A 26,484-nucleotide genomic window follows, 5' to 3' on the forward strand; every position below is an offset into this window, starting at 1 on the left:
CCTCGTGGTTTATCAGATGTTATTGCTCACATCTGATGAGTTGTCTATGATAACTGGCAAGTGGTGGAATCGGACAGTGCTTCTCAGTGTTCATGGGAGCGTAATATTCAAGAAATTACAGGCCCTGTTTGACTTTGAAATTCCACCTTGCCATGTCCGCCATGTTGTCACCCACCATTTATCACACACGGTGCATGAGCAAGCCCGCTCGTGGTGTGTGGGCGTGCGTGAATCTTCCACACACGTTGGGTACGCCTGAGGCCTCCAGCTATCCTGAGGTTCCCATGTGCGTTCCGCACCAATCCGTGGTCACACACCTTGGGGGCCACGCGATGGCCACACCTTGGCCACATGCCTGTGGGCCACACCAGCCACCTCATCTAGGATGGGGGCGCTACGACTGCCTTGCACTACTCCGTGGTCACCCCTTGGGGCCATACGGTGGTCACATGCCTTTACTACCCCCTTGGGCCACGCTATGGCCACACACCCTGGCCACACCTGGTCTACGCACGTGAGAGCGAGTTAGGCGTTCTTCAGCTTCAGTGCTTCAGCAAGTGAGGGTGTATATTCAGGGAGTGAATGTAGGAGAGTGGTAACGTAAGTACTCATTATTATGTGGTTATTGTCTCAGGACTGATAATTCCGGTACCAGCTGTGTTATCCCAGAGCGCCAGCCAGGCGAGGGATGCAAGCTGAGAGGCAGCCGTCTGTCCTGACGTCAAGGTGACTTGTGACGTGAGGGTTTGTTATACATGAAATCACATGTTGATGTATATGGATATGTGGGTGTAGACGTAATGTGTGTAGACTGACGAGTATGAAAACCGATCAGTGTAGAGATTTGTCCCATATAAATGATTGTTAATCTGTCGATATCGTTCAGAGTCAAGATCAATGCCACGTTGCCGCATGTTATATGATTTCAGAGGTAGGGAGACCAGTTAGGGTTGTCAGTGGACACCCTGAGGTCTGTATAATTATGTATAATTTCTCTAGTGATATTTATGTTAATGCATGAAGGGTAAGCTTATGATTTATTATCATTGTTTAGCGAGTACCAATTCCACGACTTTCATTTGTATATATTATTACGGTGTGTAGCGAGTCAGTAATTGAGATTGCAGACCGATTGCATAGTGATGGCATTAGCATGTGGGGTATGCTGATGGCATCATTGTGTGTGTGTGTTTGGGCAGTGTTGAGGTTGTATACGTTATATTACTGCCCTAGGAGCTGTGCTGATTTAAGGAGGTCCCTTTCATTAATCAGGGGAATTCACAGTGTTTAATGAGGTAGCAAGCAATTGATTGGTTAATCTGCCTGATTATGAGAATCAATGCCAGCTGTCAGTGTAGCGATGGTGCCTGGAGGTAATGTAACGTAAAATTGCTTTGTTGAAGTAGTGATTCCACACAGTAGTTCCTTGCAACTGTTGCAAGATTAGGGGGGGCAGTAATGTAGGTATACTTGTGTGTGTTGCCAAACCGTGTCTCTTTACTGTGAGGGTACAGTAATTACCCTGTTGCAGAGAGCTGCAACTGTATGTGGGCTGTGACAATTCTTTTGTTAAGCCATTGAGTGACCTATGTAACCTGGCGTTACTTTGTATTCCTGTAAGTTGTGTTGACGACTTAAGGATTCAGCGAGTTAATTAAGGGGTAATTAGCGTTATAAGGGGTTGCACATTACTTAAAGAGAGCTGTTAAGGGAAACAGTGTTGAGCTGGTTAAGATACGTTTCAGGTGCAATTAATTGTCCGTGATAACTATTGACCACTCTAGCTAATTGTGTAATTAGCATTCTCATATTGCATTCACAGTGGGGAGGAACTGTCAAGGTCTGACAGTATGTGTGTTAACGTAATTTGCTTGAGACTAATTACCTGTCTGGGGTATAGCAATTAGTGGCTCATGATAATTAGTGGAGTAATTAACATCAAAGGTCTTCGAGTCGGTAAAGCGTGGTCATGGAGCTAGCATAACTCGTTGAATTAATCATATCCTGTCTGGTGACAGTTGATTATGATTCATGTTAATTAGGGTAATTAACACCTCGTCCGTGAATTCAGTACTCACCTAATTGTACTCACCTAATTGTGCTTGCGGGGGTTGAGCTTTGGCTCTTTGGTCCCGCCTCTCAACTGTCAATCAACTGGTGTACAGATTCAGATTCATTCAGTGTTTGATGAGACCTGCTTAGGCAGTGCAGAGTGAGACGTATTTATGTAGAATTAATTATCGGTTCTGGCTCGTGATTAAATAGGGTAATTAACGCTCATTAAAGTAAAGTTTGACTTGAGGAGCTACCAAGATAGTGGTAGGCTTAGTTAACATAACTCGATTGGGATTTAATTAGTTGTCCGTTTGACATTAATTAGGAATTACTCACTGAATGCTTGATGGAGTCATGTGTGAGGTAATTTAAGAGTTATTATTAACAAGTAAGTAATTATCAAAAGAAAGCACCAAACCGGGAAGGCTATGTAGCACCATCAAAGACGCAAAATAATCAGAGGGCGCTAAATATCACCAAGGATGCCAATACGAGAACAAAAACGCATAAGGCGAACGATATCAAAAGTATCCGAGTCACCAAGAATTCTACCGAGGGACAGGTGACCGCGAGGGGCGGTCGGAAAGCAAGACATACGCTCGTCCTAGAAGTCAGGACATTCAAGAAGGACATGCACGACCGTAAGAGGGACAATGCAACTAGGACAATAAGGAGCAGGGCGGCGCTCCATCAAGTGACCATGGGTTAAGCGAGTATGGCCAATACGCAACCTCGCCAGAGCCGTTTCCCACCGCCGGTTACGGTGGAAGGAAGACGGCCACGAGGAAACACAACATTTACGAGTACGTAGCTTGTTACCAGTAACAGACAACCAAGAAGCCTGCCAACGGGTAAGGACTGAGGAATGGATAACCGGGTAAAAGTCGGAATACGGAATGCCCTTATGAGAGATGGGACAAGAGCGGACAGCTTCCTTGGCGGCAGCATCCGCACGCTCATTTAAAGACACACCAATATGGCTGGGAACCCAACAAAACTCAACCGACTTAAATTTACTATGAACGAGAAACAGCCAATGCTGGATCTCGACAACCACTGGATGAACTGGATTAAAGGACCCGAGAGCCATGAGGGCACTACGAGAGTCAACAACAACTACAAAGGAAGACTGACAACGAGAAAGTAGGAGACGAAGAGCAGAGAGAATAGCATAAAGTTCCGCTGTAAAGATGCTAGTCTCCGGAGGCAAGCGACACATATAAGTGCGATCAGGAAAAACAACAGAGTAGCCAACACCGTCCGCTGACTTAGACCCATCGGTGAAGACAGAAACGGAGCGGGAGTGAGAAGAAAAGTGCTCGAGGAAAAGGCGTTTTAGAACCGTAGGAGGGGTAAAAGCTTTAGTGATACGGGTCAAGGAAGTACAAAACCGCGGAAGAGGGACCCTCCATGGGGGCAAAGAAGGAACAACACGAGGAGAAACATCAGAAATACGAACGGAAAGAGAATCCTGCAGGCGAGATAACCGGACAGAAAGAGGGAGGTGGTGAAGAGGAACAGGAACCGCAGGAGGGGTAAAAGTTAAAGCACGACAGAGGCGAGAGGAAGGATGTTGCAAGGACCGCGCAAGATAGCGAAGACAGTAGCGATCACGGCGGTCCTGGAGAGACAGGAAGCCAGTGTCAACATACAAGCTAAGGACGGGAGTCGAACGAAAGGCACCAGAACTGAGGCGCAACCCAGTATGGTGCAAAGCATCAAGACGGCGAAGAGTAGAAGGAGAAGCAGACGAGTAAGCAGGGCAACCATAATCGAGCTTAGACAGGACAAGAGAGGAATGTAAAGCAAGGAGAGTGCGCCTATCTGCCTCCCGAGAAGTATGGGACAAGACCCGAAGGAGGGTAAGGGCCTTAGAGCACTCAACACGGAGGTAAGAGATATGGGGAGACCAAGACAAACGAGTGTCAAGGAATAACCCCAAAAGCTATGCGGAATCTTTGTATTCAAGGGGATGACCATAAAGTGACAAAGAGGGACGAAGAACAACCCGTTTCCGCGTAAATGTCATGGCACAAGTCTTAGAAGTAGAGAACTTGAAGCCATGATCAGTGGCCCAAGACGACACGGCATCAATTGCAAGTTGAAGCCGGCGTTGAAGGAGAGGCGAATCATCACCCTGACAACAAAGGGTAAGATCATCGACATAGAGAGCAGAGAAGACACCAGAAGGAAGAGAGGAAAGAAGACCATTGAGGGCAACCAGAAAAAGAGTAGTGCTCAGAACACTACCCTGGGGCACACCTTCGTATTGCTGAAAAGAGGGAGAGAGAGCGGTACCAAGGCGCACCCGAAAGGAACGACAAGAGAGGAAGCTGCGGAGAAAGAGAGGGAGATGACCACGAAGGCCAAAAGAATGAAGTTGAGATAGGATATGATAACGCCAAGTGGTGTCGTAAGCCTTTTCCAGGTCAAAAAGGACGGCAACAACGGAGGTCTTCGCAGCAAAAGCAGTACGAATATAGACCTCCAAGTTCACCAGGACATCTGTCGTGCTGCGGCACTTGCGGAAACCAAATTGAGAAGGGGAGAGGAGGTGATGGTGTTCCAGGAACCACATCAGACGAACGTTAACCATACGTTCAAAGAGTTTGCAGACACAACTTGTGAGAGCAATAGGGCGAAAGTCCTTAGGGGAAGAACCCAGAGACCCCGGTTTGCGAACAGGGAGGACAACGGCATCGAGCCAGTCCTCAGGGACTGACGACGACTCCCAGATCCGATTATACAGACTCAGTAAATACCGAGACGTGCTCGGAGGGAGATGGCGAAGCATCTCATAATGAATACCATCGGAGCCCGCCGCCGTAGAACCGCAGAAGGCCAGGGCAGAACGAAGTTCAGAGAGAGAGAAGGGATCATTATAGGGAAGCTGAAGATGAGTGCAGAAATTTAAAGGACGAGACTCAAGGACAGGTTTACGAAGAAGGAAAGATTGGGGAAGATGAAGACCAGAGCTAACAGAAGAAAAGTGGGAACCCAGTTCGGAAGCGACCTGCAACGGGTCCGCCACAAGAGTATCATGGAGGTGAAGGACCGGGGAAACATCGGGAACGAACTTACCCGCTATCTTGCGGATACGCTTCCAGATCTGGGCCAGAGGGGTTTCGGACGTAATTGTTGAGACATAAGATGCCCAACATTCACGTTTAGCCGTACGGATGGCCCTACGGGCCACCGCACTCGCTTTCCGAAAGAAAAGAAAAGAATCGGTCGTCTGCCTACGGCGGTGCCTCTTCCAGGCTGCACGCTTACAGCGGACAGCCCGAGCACAGTCCGCATTCCACCAGGGAACGCACTACCGTGGACCCCGAGAGGAAGAGCGAGGAATAGAGAGGAGGGCAGCGTTGAAGACAGTGTCATGAAAAAGGAGGAGAGCGCGAGAGAGAGGCAGAAGGGAGAGGTCAGAGAGAGCAGCACTGAGGGTAAATAGGGTCCAGTCTGCCTTAGCAAACTGCCACCTAGGGAAAGAGAGGGAAGGGCGAAAAGAGAAAAAGGAAACAAGGATGGGGAAATGATCACTTCCATGGAGGTCATCAAGAACCTGCCACGTGAAATCTAAGTAAAGAGAAGAAGAGCAGAGAGAAAGATCAAGACAAGAAAGGGTGCGAGTCCGAGAGTACAAATGAGTGGGCTCACCAGAATTCAAAAGAGACAGGGAAGAAGATAGGAGAAACGGCTCAAGGAGGCGACCCCGGGTATTCGTCAGAACGTCACCCCAAAGAGAATGACGACAATTGAAGTCACCCAGCAGGAGCACAGGCTCCGGCAAGGAGTCTAGGTGGTGTTTCAAATCAGGAACAGAGCAGGACACTCGGGGGGAGATAAATGGAACAAACTGTGTACCATTTCCCCACAAAGATACGAGCAGCAGAACAATGGAGAGGCGAAGGAAAAAGTAAAGGAACAAAGGGAACATCTGCACGAATCAAGAGAGCAGAAGAATTAGAAGCCCCAGCAATGGCTGGGGGGGGGGGGAGAGAAAGGAATAGCCACGAAAACGACCAGGACGAGCACCAAGCATTGGCTCCTGGAGACAGACACAAAGGGGCGAAAACCGCGAAATCAGAAGTTGGAGTTCGAGGAAATTGGCGTAATAACCTCGAACGTTCCATTGAAGAATGGACAACGACGAGAAGAGAAAGGACAAAAACAGAGAACAAGGAAGAAACAAAGGCGAAAGAGCAACAGAGCACGTTAAAGAATATCAGGGTCGGGATCAGGGTCAGCAAAGTCAGGGTTAGGGGGCATGGGTAAACTGAGCAAAGACGGAGGGAAGGAAACGGGAGAACAGATCAGAGGTGGGCGGGCGGGGTCCGGAGGAGGAGGAGGAAGAGGAGGAGACAACGGAGAGGAGCAGTCAAGGACAGTAGTAGGAAGAGGGGGAGTAGAAAGAGGGGAGCGCACCCCAGCAAGAGCAGCAACCGAAAGGGAAGCAGGGGCCAAAGAAACCTCCATAGCAGGAACAGGGGGCGCAACCACTGAAACGGGAGGGGAAGGAGCAACAGAGCCAGAAGTAGGAGCTAAGGAAGAAAGCGAAGCCTTCTTACCCGCCGGGGAAGAGGAAGGAGAGGAGCCAGGCTTACGCTTCTGACTTAAAGAGACAGGTGTCCCAGCAACTACGTACCGGGCAACGGATTCCAGTGTCTCAACAGGAGAAGCCGAACGAGAGCACACACGACGGCCGTTAGGAGAGCGATGGACATCCGCCTGCACCGACAGGCGGCGGGGAGAGCCGATAGATGGAGGAAGAGGATGGGAAGGAGGATCGGAGGGGGACGAGGAAGAAGACACAGGAGACATGACAGACCGGGTTGAAAGAAGGGGAACCCCAGACAGAGGACCAGGAGGGGGACCCCTCGGGAAAGAACTCAAAGGAACAGAGGAGGGGGCAGTGGGCGTATCAGGGTCCAAGGCCCGGAAACGGTTGAGAGTCTGAGGAAGGGGGGGAAGGACGAGGAGAGGAAGAGCGCAACACGCGAGCATAAGAGATGTTAGTATAAGGCGGGAGCCGGCGAACCTGGCGCCTCGCCTCAGGAAAAGACAAACGCTCCCGGTGCTTCAGGTTAAGGACGGCCGCCTCAAGCTTGTAATGGACACAGGCACGGGAGAACGTAGGATGGGCCTCACCGCAGTTGAGGCAGCGAGCTTGGGGAGAAGTGCACTCCGACTTAGAGTGACCTTCACTCCCACACAAAGGACAGAGAGAGACAGTCCCAGAGCAGCGGAGGGCACCATGCCCAAACCTCCAGCACTTATTACAAAGTCGAGGAGAAGGAATATACTCCTGGACAGAGCACCTAGCACCAGCAAGAATGACAGAGGATGGAAGGGTCCTACCATCAAAGGTGATCTTCACAACGCGAAGGGGTTGACGGCGACGACCACGAGGGGGACGAGTAAACGAGTCAACCTGGAGGACAGAATGGCCTTGGGCATCAAGGATATGCCGAATATCATCGTGGCAATCCTGCAGATTCCGAACACCGGTTGCAACATGGGGTGGGAGGAGAATAGTGCCAACACTGGAATTCATCTGAACGTTCTTGGAGACCCGAACAGGGATCTCGCCAAGGCAAGATAAGGCAGCCAAGCGGGAAGCCGCATCCTGAGAAGGAGCAGCAACGACACGGGTACCGAGACGAGTGGGGTTGAAAGTAACACACGCATCCACGGAATCTACAAGATGCCGATGGAGGGAGAAATCGTCAGGAGGCGCAGAATCAAGAGGGAGGAGATCAAAGTATTTGGCCCAGGAAGCAGGACCAAACAAGGCCTGATACGCATCAGCACGGGAAGGAATCGAGCGAGTGCGGTTGGGGCGCGAACGGCGTTGAGAACCCCTAGAGAGAGAGGGGTCAAAAGGCGCAGTAGTCACAACGAAAGACTTAGCCACACCAGGGGACGAAGTGGTCACCACCGGGGGCTGGAGGCTCGACCCAACCTCAGAGGAGGGAGGGGAGCTGGGGGAAGAAGTCAGGACGGTCAAAGGAGGAGCAAGGTCGGGGCCCAACGCAGCGGGAGCTACAGAGCCTGGTCTTCCAATACAGGCCGACTCGGGGGCTTGGTCGCCCACCCCACGAGCCTGAGAGGGTACAACGGAAACATTCAACGACATAGAGACGAAAAGTGACAAATTCATCCACGAATGTGCCCCCATACCCACCATGGAGCCACAATTAGAGGCAGGACACCCAACAGGAAGCTATCGCCGATCATGCCGGGGCCCCCTAGGGGTGCGTCGTGAGTATACGCCCCACAAACGCCACCTTAAGAACCGTCAGTCCGTCGAGATCGGGTTCAGCGACGAAAGGGGGATTGACAATAAAAGGTTCCCCTCGCTCGAGACGTCGGGTACTACAGTTCTACGGGTGCAAGAGTATGCCTCCTCAAGCACCCGGGCGTCAAAATAGAAGAAGTCCAAAGAAATAATCCAAAACAAGCAAAAGGTCGGCAGGAAACGACAAGCAGATAGGAGAAGAGGGGGGAGAAAAACGAAACATAAGGAAAAGGAAAAGCGATCCGGCACAATTGGAGAAGACAGCAGCAGGAGTGCAAGGCCAGAAAAGGACAGAGGACTGCCCAACGAAGCATCACACTCCGGCAGCCGTCCACCAAGCCCCCTCACGACGCCAACGGGCCGGAAGGGGAGGGGGTATTATTAACAAGTTGACTTGCTGTAGGAGACGAGTGTTGGTGATTAACGTAGAAGTACTTTATTGCCCACTGCTGTTGACAGTCAATTAACGTAATCACAATCAATTTAACTGATTAAGGCAATTTTTTATTATCGTCTTTGGAGATGTGAGTAAACTAACTTGGGGATCACGGGAGAAGTGTCTCAGAATCTTACCTTGCCTGGCTTTGTTTACATTTGCAACTTCTGACGGAGGTGCAAAGTGTGTTCACATTAGGTTGTGATAGGGGGAGTCAGTGTTGGACTACCGGCCTAGTTACGTGGGTATCTCGCCTGGGTGGCTGGAGGACCCGCAAGATTGTGATTATAGTATCTGGTCAACATGAAGCTGTGACAATATTGATTGCAAGGTGGTGTCATTAGTGGGCACCATTGTTCAGTTAGTTCATTTAATCAGCCCGTAGTGCGAGGGGCTGTTGAATGACTGTCTTACATTACTGTCCATCCAGTGGCACTTGTAACTAATCACTCACTCTTGTCCAAACTAAGTCTTGTGAATATTTGTTTGCAATATATCATCGTCAGTGGGCACCGCACCTGTGTTAAGGTTAGTTCAGTATTCAGCCACGCAGCCATGGACCGGAGTCGTTGCTATTTCATAGTAGTTAGGTAGCTGTTACAGTGCTACTTGATGGACGTTAACGTAAACCCGATGTTTTAGTAGTTTAGTCTTGTTAATAAATTGTTTTGTTATAGAAAACTGTGTATAACAAATAGAAAACTGATGTCAACCCTTCAACCATTCTTTTCCACCCATGTTCCGCTTTATACGATTGTCTAGTAATGTGATTTTTTTTAATGACGACTGTTCTTGGGAAATTCCATTCTCAATTCATAGTGCCACACATCAAACAAGTATTTGGTGTGAGAACCCGTCGGTTACCTTTATTAGTTTTAACGTTTTTAACTAGGAGGAACCAGCGGCTCAAGGACAGGTTTTCACCCTTGTGGTGGAAGCCTGGCGGTGGGCTCCCGCTTTTCTAGTGGTCTCAGGCTTAGAGTAGAAATATCTGCAGTGTGCAGTTCTTTATGTTTGAGGTTCACCTCCTAAGGGAGGCAAGCGTAGACAAAATCTCTCAATAGCAACTATATTACATGTGCCACACCCTAATTTGATGTAGTCAACACTGCCTAATCAGGCCATATCCACCTACTCATAAGAATTTATGTTTATACTTACCTATGTTTATCATAGCATTTGTAGTACCAACCTCACTGTAGCTATTTATAAGCCACCATATGTGGTATAATTAATATAAGTAAGGTAAATGTGTACAGCTTATTATATAACCACTCATTGTGGTATTAACTATATGCATCCCACTAACTATGTGCAGGTAAATTCTGGGAGGCTGAGTCTTGCATACAGCCCACTTAGAATCTTAATAAAACATTGAAGTAAACTAAAAAATCTATATAAATAAAAATGGAAATGTTCGTTTGTGCATAACCGCTAATCTACGAAAGTTCAATTGCTTTGAAATTTTCACACAACGTTTCATTCGCATCCGAGCAGGTTTTTATATACATGCTATATCGATGTCACGTTTGTGACAGTAAAAAAAAAAATGCTTTTTCTGAAAAACTTTTTCACGAGAGGGAAATCTTCGAAACCTCTTTACCGATTGCTTTGAAATTTTGACAAGGTTGCACTCGAATAGTGGCGACTTTTTATTTATCTACTATATACATGCCTTGCCTGTGACAGGAAAAAATAAAAAAAAAAAAAGTGCCATTTGTTGGACGTAAGATAAAAACACGCTGTAATCTCCGAAAGTCCTTCACCAATTGCTTTGAAATTTTGACAACGTTCTATTCGAATACACGTGTGTTTTTATATACCTTCTATATAGATGTAACACCTGTGACAAAAACATCTTTTTTTTTTTTTTTAAATAGCGTCATCTTTTGCATGTAAGAGCAACAAACCTTGTACTAAATATGTTACGATTCCATTTTCAATATTTCCGATTGCATTGACAAATTTAATTTTTGTAGATTAGGATGTATTGTCATTTTGATTCAATTATTGTGTGTGAGACCTTGCATTGGAATTGAGCTGTGTTTATCATACCGTTTATTTCGTGAGAATATTTTTTTTTCATTTTGTTTTAATTTCGTTTTATTAACCTTGTCTTATATTTCTGTGATGGGAACATCAGATCATTTGATGTTCCCATTTTCTGATGGGAATATCAGATCATTTGGGAATGCATCTGATGAGGGAGTGGGGAATGCATATGATGGGGAGGACGAGGGGACGGGTGTGGGGGGGATAGTGGGGGGGGACTGGGGAGGGGGTAATGGTAGGGATGACAAGGGGATGGGTTGCTGTAGCCAAGTACAGCTAATCAAAAAATAGAAAAACAGTCAGCACGTACTGCCTGCTAAAATTACCTCACAGAAGAGGGCTCCACCAGGAGCGGCGAAGGGGGGGGGGGGGGTGGTGGTACGAACCTTACCTCCTGTGGAGGTTGGTTTCGGTTGTAAAATGTTGGACACAGTGGGGAGTGTTTAGTAGACTAAATCCACAGCCGAGATCAGAGAGGCCGCGAGTCACCATTAATACTCCGCCCAGTAAAGTAGTGCCTTCTCAGCTGGCAACCCGTTCTCGCACTTTCGTATAGTCAATATTGACTTATTTAATAAGTGCATATGTGACATACTAAACATACTAGTTTACCTTGAAAAGCTTCATAGAAAACACCGACCTTACCTAACCTTCTTAGTATGTTAAGATAAGCATCTTATTGCTTCGTAATTACAATTATTACTTAACCTATTATAGTTATAAGTTAAGTAATAATTGTAATTACGAAACAATAAGATGCTTATCTTAACATACTAAGGTGGTTAGGTAAGGTCGGTGTTTTCTATGAAGCTTTTCAAGGTAAACTAGTATGTTTAGTATGTCACATATGCACGTATTTAATAAGCCAATATTGACTAAGAAAGTGCGAGAACGGGATGCAGCTGGAGATCAAAAATATTGTGAACTGGAATAGCCTAACTATGTAAGGAAAAATGGACTCAAAAAGTATGCATGGGGAATATGGTAAATAAAATCCATAATGAGTTTGATGGCATATGTAAAGAATAGAGTATTAAGGTGCGATGATGCAAGAGAGGCAGACGCCATCTTGACTGGAGGGGAAGGTGTATCGCTGCCGACCGTTCCTGCTATTTGAGGGGTTTTCTCCGGCCGTACAGTCAGATAAGCCTATCCTTGTATATAACCAGAGTTGCAAGATTGGGTAGAGTAATATTACAGAAGCTGGAGAGGTTTTATAAGAGTCCAGGTTCCTAAAGGCTTAAATATGCGTGTCATTGGATGATAGCGGTGGTGGCTGGGTGTACGGTACCAGGTATGGGACGGTGAGCCGTGGGGTGGTCACAGCCACTTGAGGTTATAATACATAGTGGTCTTATGTTGTGAGGAAAACGCCTTGTTGAATGTAGTCCTGTGTGACTTGTACGTATAAATTTGCGACTTGTGTACTAGGCTGTTTTCCTCACTCCTTACTCCCTAGACAACATTTTAAGTATCACCCCCACCAAATTTTCGATAGCTCTATGACAACAAAACCGTGTCACTACTCATAACATCAGTAAGCCACAGGCCCGTGATGGGCGGCCTCCACCAAGAGCGGCGAAGTGGGGGGCGGCCTCCACCAAGAGCGGCGAAGTGGGGGGCGGCCTCCACCAAGAGCGGCGAAGTGGGGGGCGGCCTCCACCAAGAGCGGCGAAGTGGGGGGCGGCCTCCACCAAGAGCGGCGAAGTGGGGGGCGGCCTCCACCAAGAGCGGCGAAGTGGGGGGCGGCCTCCACCAAGAGCGGCGAAGTGGGGGGCGGCCTCCACCAAGAGCGGCGAAGTGGGGGGCGGCCTCCACCAAGAGCGGCGAAGTGGGGGGCGGCCTCCACCAAGAGCGGCGAAGTGGGGGGCGGCCTCCACCAAGAGCGGCGAAGTGGGGGGCGGCCTCCACCAAGAGCGGCGAAGTGGGGGGCGGCCTCCACCAAGAGCGGCGAAGTGGGGGGCGGCCTCCACCAAGAGCGGCGAAGTGGGGGGCGGCCTCCACCAAGAGCGGCGAAGTGGGGGGCGGCCTCCACCAAGAGCGGCGAAGTGGGGGGCGGCCTCCACCAAGAGCGGCGAAGTGGGGGGCGGCCTCCACCAAGAGCGGCGAAGTGGGGGGCGGCCTCCACCAAGAGCGGCGAAGTGGGGGGCGGCCTCCACCAAGAGCGGCGAAGTGGGGGGCGGCCTCCACCAAGAGCGGCGAAGTGGGGGGCGGCCTCCACCAAGAGCGGCGAAGTGGGGGGCGGCCTCCACCAAGAGCGGCGAAGTGGGGGGCGGCCTCCACCAAGAGCGGCGAAGTGGGGGGCGGCCTCCACCAAGAGCGGCGAAGTGGGGGGCGGCCTCCACCAAGAGCGGCGAAGTGGGGGGCGGCCTCCACCAAGAGCGGCGAAGTGGGGGGCGGCCTCCACCAAGAGCGGCGAAGTGGGGGGCGGCCTCCACCAAGAGCGGCGAAGTGGGGGGCGGCCTCCACCAAGAGCGGCGAAGTGGGGGGCGGCCTCCACCAAGAGCGGCGAAGTGGGGGGCGGCCTCCACCAAGAGCGGCGAAGTGGGGGGCGGCCTCCACCAAGAGCGGCGAAGTGGGGGGCGGCCTCCACCAAGAGCGGCGAAGTGGGGGGCGGCCTCCACCAAGAGCGGCGAAGTGGGGGGCGGCCTCCACCAAGAGCGGCGAAGTGGGGGGCGGCCTCCACCAAGAGCGGCGAAGTGGGGGGCGGCCTCCACCAAGAGCGGCGAAGTGGGGGGCGGCCTCCACCAAGAGCGGCGAAGTGGGGGGCGGCCTCCACCAAGAGCGGCGAAGTGGGGGGCGGCCTCCACCAAGAGCGGCGAAGTGGGGGGCGGCCTCCACCAAGAGCGGCGAAGTGGGGGGCGGCCTCCACCAAGAGCGGCGAAGTGGGGGGCGGCCTCCACCAAGAGCGGCGAAGTGGGGGGCGGCCTCCACCAAGAGCGGCGAAGTGGGGGGCGGCCTCCACCAAGAGCGGCGAAGTGGGGGGCGGCCTCCACCAAGAGCGGCGAAGTGGGGGGCGGCCTCCACCAAGAGCGGCGAAGTGGGGGGCGGCCTCCACCAAGAGCGGCGAAGTGGGGGGCGGCCTCCACCAAGAGCGGCGAAGTGGGGGGCGGCCTCCACCAAGAGCGGCGAAGTGGGGGGCGGCCTCCACCAAGAGCGGCGAAGTGGGGGGCGGCCTCCACCAAGAGCGGCGAAGTGGGGGGCGGCCTCCACCAAGAGCGGCGAAGTGGGGGGCGGCCTCCACCAAGAGCGGCGAAGTGGGGGGCGGCCTCCACCAAGAGCGGCGAAGTGGGGGGCGGCCTCCACCAAGAGCGGCGAAGTGGGGGGCGGCCTCCACCAAGAGCGGCGAAGTGGGGGGCGGCCTCCACCAAGAGCGGCGAAGTGGGGGGCGGCCTCCACCAAGAGCGGCGAAGTGGGGGGCGGCCTCCACCAAGAGCGGCGAAGTGGGGGGCGGCCTCCACCAAGAGCGGCGAAGTGGGGGGCGGCCTCCACCAAGAGCGGCGAAGTGGGGGGCGGCCTCCACCAAGAGCGGCGAAGTGGGGGGCGGCCTCCACCAAGAGCGGCGAAGTGGGGGGCGGCCTCCACCAAGAGCGGCGAAGTGGGGGGCGGCCTCCACCAAGAGCGGCGAAGTGGGAGGCGGCCTCCACCAAGAGCGGCGAAGTGGGGGGCGGCCTCCACCAAGAGCGGCGAAGTGGGGGGCGGCCTCCACCAAGAGCGGCGAAGTGGGGGGCGGCCTCCACCAAGAGCGGCGAAGTGGGGGGCGGCCTCCACCAAGAGCGGCGAAGTGGGGGGCGGCCTCCACCAAGAGCGGCGAAAGGGGGGGGGGGCTTCACTAAGAATGATGGAGAGGGTTAATACAGTCAAATATACTATTGATACAACCAAGGTATATACGACCTGCCTGTGAAAAAGAGGTAAAATGTTTACTCAATACAATAGACATCAAAGTTGATGCAAAATTCTTTTTAACTGGAAGATTAAGTAAATTTTATTTAAAATTGCCTATTTAAATGTAAATAAAAAGCTGTTAACTTCCACGATTATTCTCAACATGGGATTAGAGCAGATCGCACCCAATTTAATTGCAAAATCATTATGATGTTAGCAAGAACAGACGCAAATAATGATACAAGTTAAATAATGGTTTACTATCGCGGAACGTGCACTGAAAGAATAATTTACTAGTTATGAAGATTAACGTCCAGGTATAAAGGGTAAATGACAAGGAAAGTCAGCAGCCACTACCGTCAGAGCTCAGCACCATTGTCCACATGATAGTTTACCTTCTTTAGCACTTTCCAGTCACGTACCGAGCCTTTGAGCCATAACTTGCCTCTGAAGGTTTATGTTTTCGTCTGTGAAGGCGTGGGCATTTATTCGCCCTGTGGAGCAGCAGTATTCCCTACAACAAATAGATTTGGAACTCCACACAATACAACAGCAGATTCGAGTCTGCTGGAGTTAAGAGAATCGCCATCAGCATGAAGCAGAGGCGTTGACAGAGATATACAACGAGCAGAAACTGAAGGAAATACGGAAGCGCTGTCGCTGTCATCTAGAAGGTAAAACATGCAATTCAGTGCTAGGAAAAGGAGCGGGAGGCGACAAATGGTGTACAGTGACCTGGACAGTAATCGACAGTCCCCAGCCAGGACAGTATTGTAACTAGCGAGGGTCAGACCTGGTGGCTCAAATACCTCCTCTCGTCTAGCTAGTGTGTGATGTATCACAGCTACAACCCGTGGAACTTTAAAGCCTATTTAAAGTGTTCCCCAAAAGTTTAAAAACAAATCTGCACGAGTTCATAAATAACAGTGTCGTAGACAAAGAAACTAAAGAATTATTGCAGCTGTATTACCTTGCAGCCAGTTGCGTCACAGAACTTCGAGTGATACCAGGATTGATACCAAGCAATGCAAGGGGACACTAGATTTATTCACCGACACGTGAGCTTGCGTGGAGTAATAAATTAGATATCAAATAAGGAACCCTTCACAGACTCCAATACAACAGTGCTTCAGCATCCCTCCAAATGGATTACCAAAACCGCCACTTTGCTCAGGAAATATTATATTCATCACTTCTACTAAGAAAGAACAGTGGCACTTTCCTGCCCCCATTTGAGATCACCCCTTCCAAATTCCTGTCTCCACTTTCCTACCCAAGAAGCTGATTAAAGATCAACCCTTGGTTCGACAAGAAGCAAAGTAACTTGCTTCTTGTCGAACTTGCCTAAGCCAAATTAATGTTATAGTCCGAGAGCACTCCCTTCCCCAAGATATTTACCCTGATGGTTCCCTGCGCCAGTCCTATGGTGCAGCTGGAAGTGCAGTTGTTACAGCGAGAGACGGCGCATTCTCCTATGAGTGTGAAGCTCGTGTAAATAACTGGGCCTCCACTGCTCAAAACAGAATAGGTTGCCATAATCCTTTCACTCTTGTGCGTCGAAAGTTGACACTAATTGTAAGACTCCTTGCCATCCTGGACTGCGCTCGGCTCCAAGGAATAACCGACATGCTTGTGTCTGAAACTAGACATTGAAATAGTCAATGATGGAGCCAAGAGTGTCTTGTGGATTTCTTCTCGTACTCGTCTCAATGAATGACAGAACTGATGCGTTAGCCAAACCCTTGCTCATAAAGAGGAAATTGATTACTATCTTGGACTGCCTTTGAGCAGCATGAGGGCAGTAATATTCCGGGAACATCAAGCTCGTAGACTTGAGGCAAAGTGAAATTCACATCAGTTTATCATTCGATTATGCAAGACGAACCGCACGACTATGGATCATCCATTAAGGTTTACAGCCTTCTAGATGTCACCACTGCTAGGCTTAGGCTCTGCTACGAGTACCTCTTGGTGTTCGCAACATTTACCGATGTAGATTTGAATTAATATAAACAGTCAGCAGTACTATGCGTATACTTTGCGTCGTTATAAAATGGAATGTGGAAAATTGCGGTATTCAGAGATACCGCATCAATGGATTCGAAGAATTGTGCAAGTACTTCATTCATAATGATGTACTGGAAGGAATATTACCGAAGTATCCAAAATTTGCTTCTAGGTGCAGCCTACACATGACAAAAGCTGCCGCCCAGTTGAGTGGGTGTGGAGCAAGACTAGTAAGTGACAACATAGATGTCAAGTGTCTTGAATAGAGAATGTGAGCCTTTTGTTGAATCGCTTGTCATAAAAGATTATTGATATGTATTTGTGTACTTGGATTTATATATATTTGTGAACATTGATGTATATATGTACATGTGTATTTAACATTAACAATTGTAAAATTAGCTTAAAAAGATTGTCACTTGCTTGGCTAAGCGAACTAGGGGGTTAAGTTCCTAAACCGATTATGTGCCTCTAATGATTTCCACCACCGCCTATGGAATGGGTATGGGGTGCATAAATAATTGAATTGTAGCAACTAGGATGACGCCGCAAACCCACCAACTGATGCAGATCAAGTCTTACAATGGTCCATAGTAATGATACTCAATCACGAGGAGGCCGGCTCCTGCACGGTGGTCAAATCCAAGTCAACAAATAAAATATTAAACTGAACGAACTATTCACCTGTGAAACAGTTTACGAGTTAGGTAAGAAAACAAGCGAACCGTCCAGTAGCGCAAGAAAAGTTGGCTTGATAGGAACCTTTCAAAATATTAAGCTAATTGTAGTTACGAGAAACTCTAGGATTTAGTACCCAAGAACATTAACTGCTTCAGTCACAACTGGGAAACTTTTAGAGAAGAACTTTCAAAAATTTACCCAATTTATGCAACCCGTATCAACTAACTGGCAATACTTGTTACTGCTATATGAACAGACTAATCAGGTGAAAAATTGCCAATTTGTTTTTTGATTCGGCCGGGAATCGAACCAGGGCCCTCAGTACTACAACCCCTGAACACTGTACACGCTGAGGCGCGGACCTTAACGTTGACGTCTTTGTGAAAGATAAGTTTAACTTTTACCTTCAACTTGATATTTACTTTGTTCACACTTCTTATTTATACGCTGTATCTATTAAGCCTTATTATTATGAATATTACCACACTAAATATAGACGCGACACGTACAACATTAAATGTTTGCATGTAGTCCATTACTGTGATTACTCGCCTTCACTAAACAATCCCTATCCACACTTGCTAAATAAATAACCCGTCTTGGCCACTCATCATCTCAGTATTAATAAAAGATAATTTTACACACGTGTTAAACGTACAAACGAGCGGGGAAGTGTGGCCAAGCTCCATCACCTCCTGCATCAAGTAATGCTGACACACCGGTTTATCACATTTTACAGTTACGGACACAACAGCTCACGATCCCTTAAAGAAGGAACAATACAAGCAATACTTTATCTGATCAACCTTGGTTGTGTTACGTTGGACTTCGTACAGCTGCAACCAACAGTCTGGTGGAACAAGCCAAGACACTTTACCGTGGCCTCAAGTAGCTCCGTATAGGAGGGTTGGGACGAGTTATATGGTAACTGTCAGTGACGAGGGATGGTTCCTGCCGTTATACGTGTCCAGGCAAATATCATTACTACATTAATGACATCTTACTTTTGTAAATTCCCTTCCCTCGTCCACCTAATTTGTAATTTTTTTCTGATATTACAACTTGAGACTAAGAGCACAATGTTAAATATATAATGTGTACCTATATGACCTATGAATGTTTAATGCAACATGCAACCTTATATTTAACGGTCAGGAGGCGAGCACAACGCACTTGGCCCGAGATTAGTGGAACCCGCCAGCAAAATGTACAAGGCAGCACAACTAACCAAAAATACCTATTACTCTGTAGATTTGTTAAGAAGTTTAGTAAAGCCACTATACCTGTAAGGTCTTGATATCACCCATATGGTCCCTCAAGGCTGTGTCGAGCTTCAATAAGCCAAACTGTTGCACTGTCACACATACCTGAAATGAAACATTAAATTAGACACTAGATCATCCCTAGGCCTACCGGCTCATGTGAGGCAGGTCTTTAGACCCATTTTTCCGATGTGTAACGGTTAAAGAAAAAAATAAAGTTTGTTGAATTAGACCACGTCAGTTTTCAATACTTTCCAACTGGCATTCCTTATTAAACTTTCTTTTCAGTTTATATCTTAAGAAATCTTTCGTAGTCTAAAACTAAATATGAACAGTTAGCATTTTAATGCCTCCATCAGCCACACACTTCAGTCAGTTGCTGGAGGGGACCTGCCGTGTTCTTAATCACTAGTCATATAAACATTACAGAAATTAACCCACATTCTATGCTAAATATTACAGGTTATGTTTATTTTTTATAGATTTATATATACAAGAGTTCTTATATTCTTGTAAAGATCACTACCACGCATAGCGTTTCGGGCAAGTCCTTTATCCTAATATTCCCCGGAATACGAAATCGTTTAACAACCAGGTACCCATTTTACTTATGGTTAAACAGAGGCTATAGTTAAGGATTGACGCCCAGTAAATCCTCCCCGGCCAGGATACGAACTCTAAGCGCTCGGGAAATGTCAGGGGAGTGTAACCACTACGCCACGGGGATTGCATTATATGTCAGTACAACCAGATCTGCTCAGCATAATACAATAAAGATATTAACGCTTTGGAAATTTAAGATACTCGTCGCTACATATACAACACTAGAAATTAGTCCAAGGATTCCTTGTCAAGTCACTGCTGTGTTTAACAGCAATAATACATTTAACTTTCACAGTTGTTTGAGAGCAAAGCCAGTGCCACGTTATATATAGATGAGCCAAACTGGAGGATCCCACTAGTTACACTTCGTATTGAATCCCTTTACTATTTCATATTTTAATATTCTAGACCAATAAAACTGCAGAGCATATTTGCCCATGTCGGGCAGATATTTGAATATTAAACCAGACTTGTGTAAGTGACTTGCTCTTGAAGCAACAATGACGCCACGTCACTCCGTAATTGTCTTCATAATCAACACTACTCATGCCCGAGGCCCTGACAAGGTTTATTGTGGCCTCCAACGTCATGGTCTTCAATCTTTATATACTTCACAAACTGTGGCAAGAGTAATCTTCCAGAATTTGTATCTTTTACTTAGAAACCTTTATATCATTTGGGTAAAGTTCTTACAGTAAAGCAAGAACAGCCACTAGTGAATCTAGGCTGCGAGATAGTTCACTGGAGCTTCACTAACGCTGCCCTCCCTAGCCACAATCTAGGGATAACCCACCAAGTGTAAAATGCCAGTTTAACACCTTAAACTGTTCCCTCTACTACACTACCCTGAAAGCCAGCTTTTACACACATTCACACTAAAGATAATTTTTCTAGATAACTACCACTGAATCTTTGTATTAAACAGTATACCATGAACGTAAACCCGACTGCATATAAACAAACTTTAGGGTTATTCTAAGTTGTGGACGCCCAGAGAAATAATCAACTTGTAAAATAATACTACAAGACCATCCACTTGCCTGGAGACCGGGAGCAAGTAACCCGCTCGGACAAGGCTTCTCAAGCAAATAATTTAGCCAGCAATATACAGCCTCCAGAGCAGCACCTTCCTCCACCAAGGTCCGCGCCACACTGCCTGCCCTCGCCAGTTGGTCTGCCCGGCCTTATGGTCAAACTACCTGTGTGACGTCATTTATATGACCCAACACACTCGCCACACTTTCGCAAATTCAAATAACTTTCAAGTAATTTAAACATTGTTATTATAGATGTTATTTCTATTAAGCCTTGATATATATGAGTAGGCCTTTAACAAGTGTTACAGTGTTGACGTTCTGGTGTGTTGAGGGCAGCAACACTGGCAGCATCTGAGGCGTTATCCAACTGTGTGTCACTGAGTGTTGAGGACAGCAACACTGGCAGCCTCTGAGGCGTTATCCAACTGTGTGTCTCTGAGTGTTGAGGACAGCAACACTGGCAGCCTCTGAGGTGTTATCCAACTGTGTGTCTCTGAGTGTTGAGGGCAGCAACACTGGCAGCCTCTGAGGTGTTATCCAACTGTGTGTCACTGAATGTTGAGGGCAGCAACACTGGCAGCCTCTGAGGCGTTATCCAACTGTGTGTCACTGAGTGTTGAGGACAGCAACACTGGCAGCCTCTGAGGCGTTATCCAACTGTGTGTCTCTGAGTGTTGAGGACAGCAACACTGGCAGCCTCTGAGGTGTTATCCAACTGTGTGTCTCTGAGTGTTGAGGGCAGCAACACTGGCAGCCTCTGAGGTGTTATCCAACTGTGTGTCACTGAATGTTGAGGGCAGCAACACTGGCAGCCTCTGAGGCGTTATCCAACTGTGTGTCACTGAGTGTTGAGGGTAGCAACACTGGCAGCCTCTGAGGTGTTATCCAACTGTGTGTCACTGAGTGTTGAGGGCAGCAACACTGGCAGCCTCTGAGGCGTTATCAGTAGAAGAAAAAAAGAGATTATGACAGTCCCCTCCATTTTGGTTTCAGTATTGGAAATGTTGCATAAGGGGAGTCACGCTGCATGATGTTGCAAAGCGGATACAAACGGGGATGGCTGGAAAGTTGCCGGATGTTGCAAAACAAAGTAAATGGAAATTTTGGAAAATTGGAAGTGAACGAAGATATAAGGACAATCGAAATGTTTCGAAAACAAATTCAAAATATTTAAAAGTTTTTTTTCAAAATGTTTCTCACTGTGAAAGTAATGTTTTTTTCATCCGTACATTTTTCATAACATGAAGGAGTAAGAAGGGTGAAGGAAAACAAAGATAAAGAGGACTTTCATATGATTCGTACTGTGTAATTAGCAAGAAAGAGAAATAGAGCAAACATTTGACTTCAGTTGCATATTGCTTCAGTGAAGTAAATAAGGATTTTACAGAGCGTATTTTACAGTGTTTCTTGCATTGCAGTGCAAGCAAGAAACACCAGTGGGAAACAATACTTGCCAGTACAAGTAAGTATGTAAGGGCAAAACATGTCTGCAGCCACCTAACCGTTTATCAGCTGACAAAAATCCTCTCTAGGCGTTTATCGTGTAAAATAATGCAACACTAACTTAACCTATTGTATGTATAAGAGAGTGACATAAGTGTGATGGGATACTATCATCAGTATAATCTGAGCTACCTGTTAAATCGTCATTCACCAACCTAAGTCTTATTATATGGATGTATGAATAGGATAGAGAGAGATTTAAGAGTCAGAGGTTGCTACCCCTGTCGCCTGTATCCATCAGAACTTCATGTTATTCCCTCAAACAGCAAACTACGTTCAATAGTAGTAGGCATCCATCAGTCTCACGAGACTATGGAGTTGCGCTCTGGTTGTCGGTCTGAAGTGGCCTCTCCAGGACGCAAAGCCAGGGTAGGTTGATACGGAGAAGCTGTTACCCATGCAGCAGGTCCCCCCCCCCCTCTCCACGGCGCCGAAAGTCTCCAATGTAATGGAAAACGCCAATACGATTGGTTCCAGCACCGTCGCAGGAACTGTGAGCTCCAGAGTTGACCTCAAAGTTGGTGAAAGAAGGCAGTGGGACTCCAAACCCGGAGATCGCCTTGGTCGCGGCCAGAAAAGAACCACCCCATCAAGGGTATGAACAACCCCAGCCTCCTGAAGCAGAGCCTGGGCCGCACGACCCTCCGGAGGTGGACGTCCCGGTCCCGCATCTTCGGGTTCCAGACAGAGATCATCACAGCTCTATTTCACCCGAAGCCTGCGTCCTTCTAGACCAAGTAGAAAGAAGAGTGATAATTATTAATTAATTATATTATTATTATAAAAATAGTGCTCCTGTATGTATGTATGTATGTATGTATGTATGTATGTATGTATGTATGTATGTATGTATGTATGTACTCACCTAATACCATGTATGTATGTATGTATGTATGTATGTATGTATGTATGTATGTATGTATGTATGTATGTATGTATGTATGTACGCATAGGAGAGAAAGATATAGATTTACGTGTGATATAAATACAATTCCCTTATCTTGCTATCCATCAGGGAGCCTTTTTCATCTAACATTGAGACATAGTTCTAGTTAGACAATTGTACGTATTATCGATCCAACACAACCTAACACTGGAATGTAAGTATGATCACCATTATTCGTATTTTTAAAGTGAGCGAGCGTGCGAGGGAGTACGCGCCTCTGGCTATACCCTTCCTCTGGGGGAAAATGACAACTGCTAGTCATAAATGAAGTAACTTGGGCGCACCTGACATTGCCCACCGAGAAATCTAATGCAGTGGAGGACTCGCTAAAATAGTGAGCTTTACTTTACATAGGAATATATCATATATACTACATTAAAAGAAACAGAGAGAAGGAGACATAGAGACAGGGACACACAGAAAATAGAGAAAGGATATGAGAAAATCAAGAACTAAAGACAGAGACAATGAAATTGACATGGGTTAAGAAAAAGACAAGGAGTAAAGGCAAATAAAGCGAGAGAGGCATTTATCTCGCTCTTTTATCTTTCATGATATTTATCAGCTGTCACCCTCTTCCTGCTGGGGTAATATTAAACCTTATCATCACCTTTTCTAAATGTTCTCGATTGTTTACCTCTGATCTCTCTCCTCTCCAATTAACATAAACATATTCACCAACCTTAGTTTCTTTCACTTCTCCTGGATAATTGCAATATTAGTCAATTACTGGATCCTCCATCAATCAGCTTCCACAATCTCCTCAACCAACCTCGGTCTAGCGCACGGACCCTCTCTCACGGGACACCTGCCACCGCAGACAACAGCAACAACACCTCCTTCCTAGTTATGTCAATTCACCCTGAAATTACTCTCTCGTAAAAACTTAACTTATCTCATCCCTCCTCCCAATCTATCCTGAAACTCCCAACTGCTCCATGCTCCACATTCCACAGCTCCCCCTTGCTATCCATAGCTGAAAATTCCACATCCTCCACCTGCTCCAGCTTGCTAACCATAGTTCCACATTCTCCACCCCCTTAAATTCCGCCCTATCTGCCACAACTTAAACCTAATGATCCCTGAGCCTCATCATAGCTTGGTTAATTTGACAACGCTAAGCGCTCATGACAAAAGAGTTTAACGTATCACAACTTTCGTACTAAACACATGCCGACCATTTTATCATAATGTGCAGATTAAGATGAATACAAATATGTGAATTCGCACAAAGAGAAGAAAATATGTGAATACCCTTAAACAAATATAACTACTACTACCAAAAAGGAAAGGAACATACCAAAAACAAATAAAATGTAATAAAAAACAAACCGTATGGAGTATAACTTAAACTTTAGTTAAAACCCAGTTTGAGAGAGAACATAGGTATAGTGGAATTTGTAGTGAGTTATGAGTTATGACTAAAAATAATTCTTTAGGACGTTGATACTGATAATAGTAGGACCATCTAAGCTATACTTGCATGTAAGTGATACAGCCTGATATGTGGTCCTGATGAAGTATACAGGGATGATGTTTGGTTGTTCTACAAGTTGGAAAAAAGTTCATTTGTTGATATAGAGAAATATTGAGAGAACAAGGAACATAGAAACAAATATTGAGGAAACAGACGACTAAACTGCTTAACTCAGTGTCAAACCGTAAGATCTGTGAAACTCATTAGGACAGGTTAGAAACTGTAATTTTTTTTCTTAACGTATGTGAGATAATGGAAAGATCTCTTTCTGTGGAAATTACATGTAAGGATAAATTTGATGATGTAATATTTGCACTGAAAATGGTAATTTTAACTTGGTATTGGAAATAGCATTACCTGGGAGAGATAAAAATAGTGAGATATTATTAAATTCGGTGAAATACGTTGGGATGATCCCTATGTATTCCCCCACAAAATATTGGGAAAGTTAAAGTTTTTTTTAAACCGAGTTAGTTATTGACTCACTTGCACAGTAATCTAAACGTCGAATCAGTGATCATACAAAATAAAGATGGTTACCTAATGTAGGACTTACTCTTAAACTAACTAATAGATTAGCTCACTAAAGAACATAAACATAGAGTGATCAGTGATCACGCTTTAAGACGAATATTTTTCTCGCAAAGTACAGAAGAGTTGTGTAGAGATTTATATGAAAGATATTTTGTGAGATGAGATGGTATATCGATAATCAGTGATGGTCACACGTTAGTTGGGAACTACAAAATGAAGACTAAGATAGGTTATGGGGGTAGGTCATGATGTGAAAATTGTGCACAGAGGAAAGCTGTGAATTGTGAAAGAAGACTAGGATTGGTTTGGTGGGTTGCATAAGTCGGGATGAAACAAAATGAGCAAGGGCGTGTTTGAAATTGTGAAATGACCGGCCTTTAGACCGATATTATAAAATAGCCGCATACAATCTTTCCCACGAAGGTGCTATAAGTGTCAATGTTTGGGACGTCACGTGGCTAGGGACTACACGAGAAAAACTATTTTTGTTTGGTGAATCTCATAAATCTGAGGTGTGTTTTAAATGCATAGAGGAACGTCACCCAGTAAATAACAAAATACATAAACTGTGGCAGGAGCGGTGGTCAAGCCTGGCACATTGACTGTGTCAAACGATCAGCTGTTTATCCTGCACGTCGAGCGCCCAGCCTCGCCCACCCGGGAGGAAGTTTGCCAAGTACTGCTGCTGGCTCTATTCCCAGTGCATAGCCATCTGGACCTTGTCTCCGCAGCAGCTGGCTACCAAATACTTCACCATCTGACAACCACCAAGTACATCAGGGGGCCAGATGGCATCTTCCTGTTCAATCTGCTGCACGTCAAGTGCCAGGAACCTTGCACCCGGGGGGTGTCGACACATTAGGTGCCAGGAACCTTGCACCCGGGGGGTGTCGACACATCAAGGGCCAGTAACCTACCAAATGGGGGGGTGTTGTCACGTCAAGTACCAGGAACCTATTTCCCGGGGGTGTCGACACGTCAAGTACCAGGAACCTGCCACCCAGGGGTGTCGACACATCAAGTGCCAGGAACCTGCCACCCGGGCGTGTCAGCACATCAAGTGCCAGCAACCTACCACCCGGTGGTGTTGACACATCAAGTACCAGGAACCTACCACCCGGGGATGTCGACACATCAAGTGCCTGTAACCTACCAGCCGGGGGTGTCGACACATCAAGTGCCAGGAACCTGCCACCCAGGAGTGTCGACACATCAAGTACCAGGAACCTACCACCCGGGGATGTCGACACATCAAGTGCCTGTAACCTACCAGCCGGGGGTGTCGACACATTAAGTACCAGGAACCTGTCGCCCAAGGGTGTCGTCGACACATCAAGTGCCAGGAATCTACCACTCGGAAGTGTGGACACATCAAGTGCCAGTAACCTGCCACCCAGGAGTGTCAACACATGAAGTGCCAGGAACCTAATACCGGGGGTGTTGACACGACAGGTGCCGGGAACCTACCACCCGGGGGTGTCGACACGTCAAGTGCCAGGAACCTGATACCCGGGGGTGTTGACACATCAAGTGCCAGGAACCTATCACCCGGTGGTGTCGACAAGCGAAGTGCTGGGAACCTACCACCCGGGTGTAATAACCTCTACATGCTATCCTCCTCCTACTCACATAAAAGCCTAGCTTAACACTGCTTGTAAGCTCACTGTGACCCCTCATTAAACTACCTGCTAATATTAAGACTAAA

The 26,484-nt window shown here is 47.3% G+C and overlaps 1 long non-coding RNA gene across 1 annotated transcript in view; it reads right to left on the minus strand.

Annotated features, from left to right (window-relative positions):
• Positions 1 to 20,476, minus strand: part of LOC138360969 (uncharacterized) — a 64,651-nt gene extending 44,175 nt beyond the window's left edge. The window contains exon 1 of the long non-coding RNA XR_011226730.1: positions 20,323 to 20,476. This is a non-coding gene — a long non-coding RNA (uncharacterized lncRNA). The remainder of the gene's footprint in view (positions 1 to 20,322) is intronic.
• Between the last annotated feature and the right edge of the window lie 6,008 nt (positions 20,477 to 26,484).

This window comes from Procambarus clarkii, unplaced genomic scaffold (genome assembly GCF_040958095.1).
Source record: "Procambarus clarkii isolate CNS0578487 unplaced genomic scaffold, FALCON_Pclarkii_2.0 HiC_scaffold_136, whole genome shotgun sequence".
NCBI classification, from domain to species: Eukaryota; Metazoa; Arthropoda; class Malacostraca; order Decapoda; family Cambaridae; genus Procambarus; species Procambarus clarkii.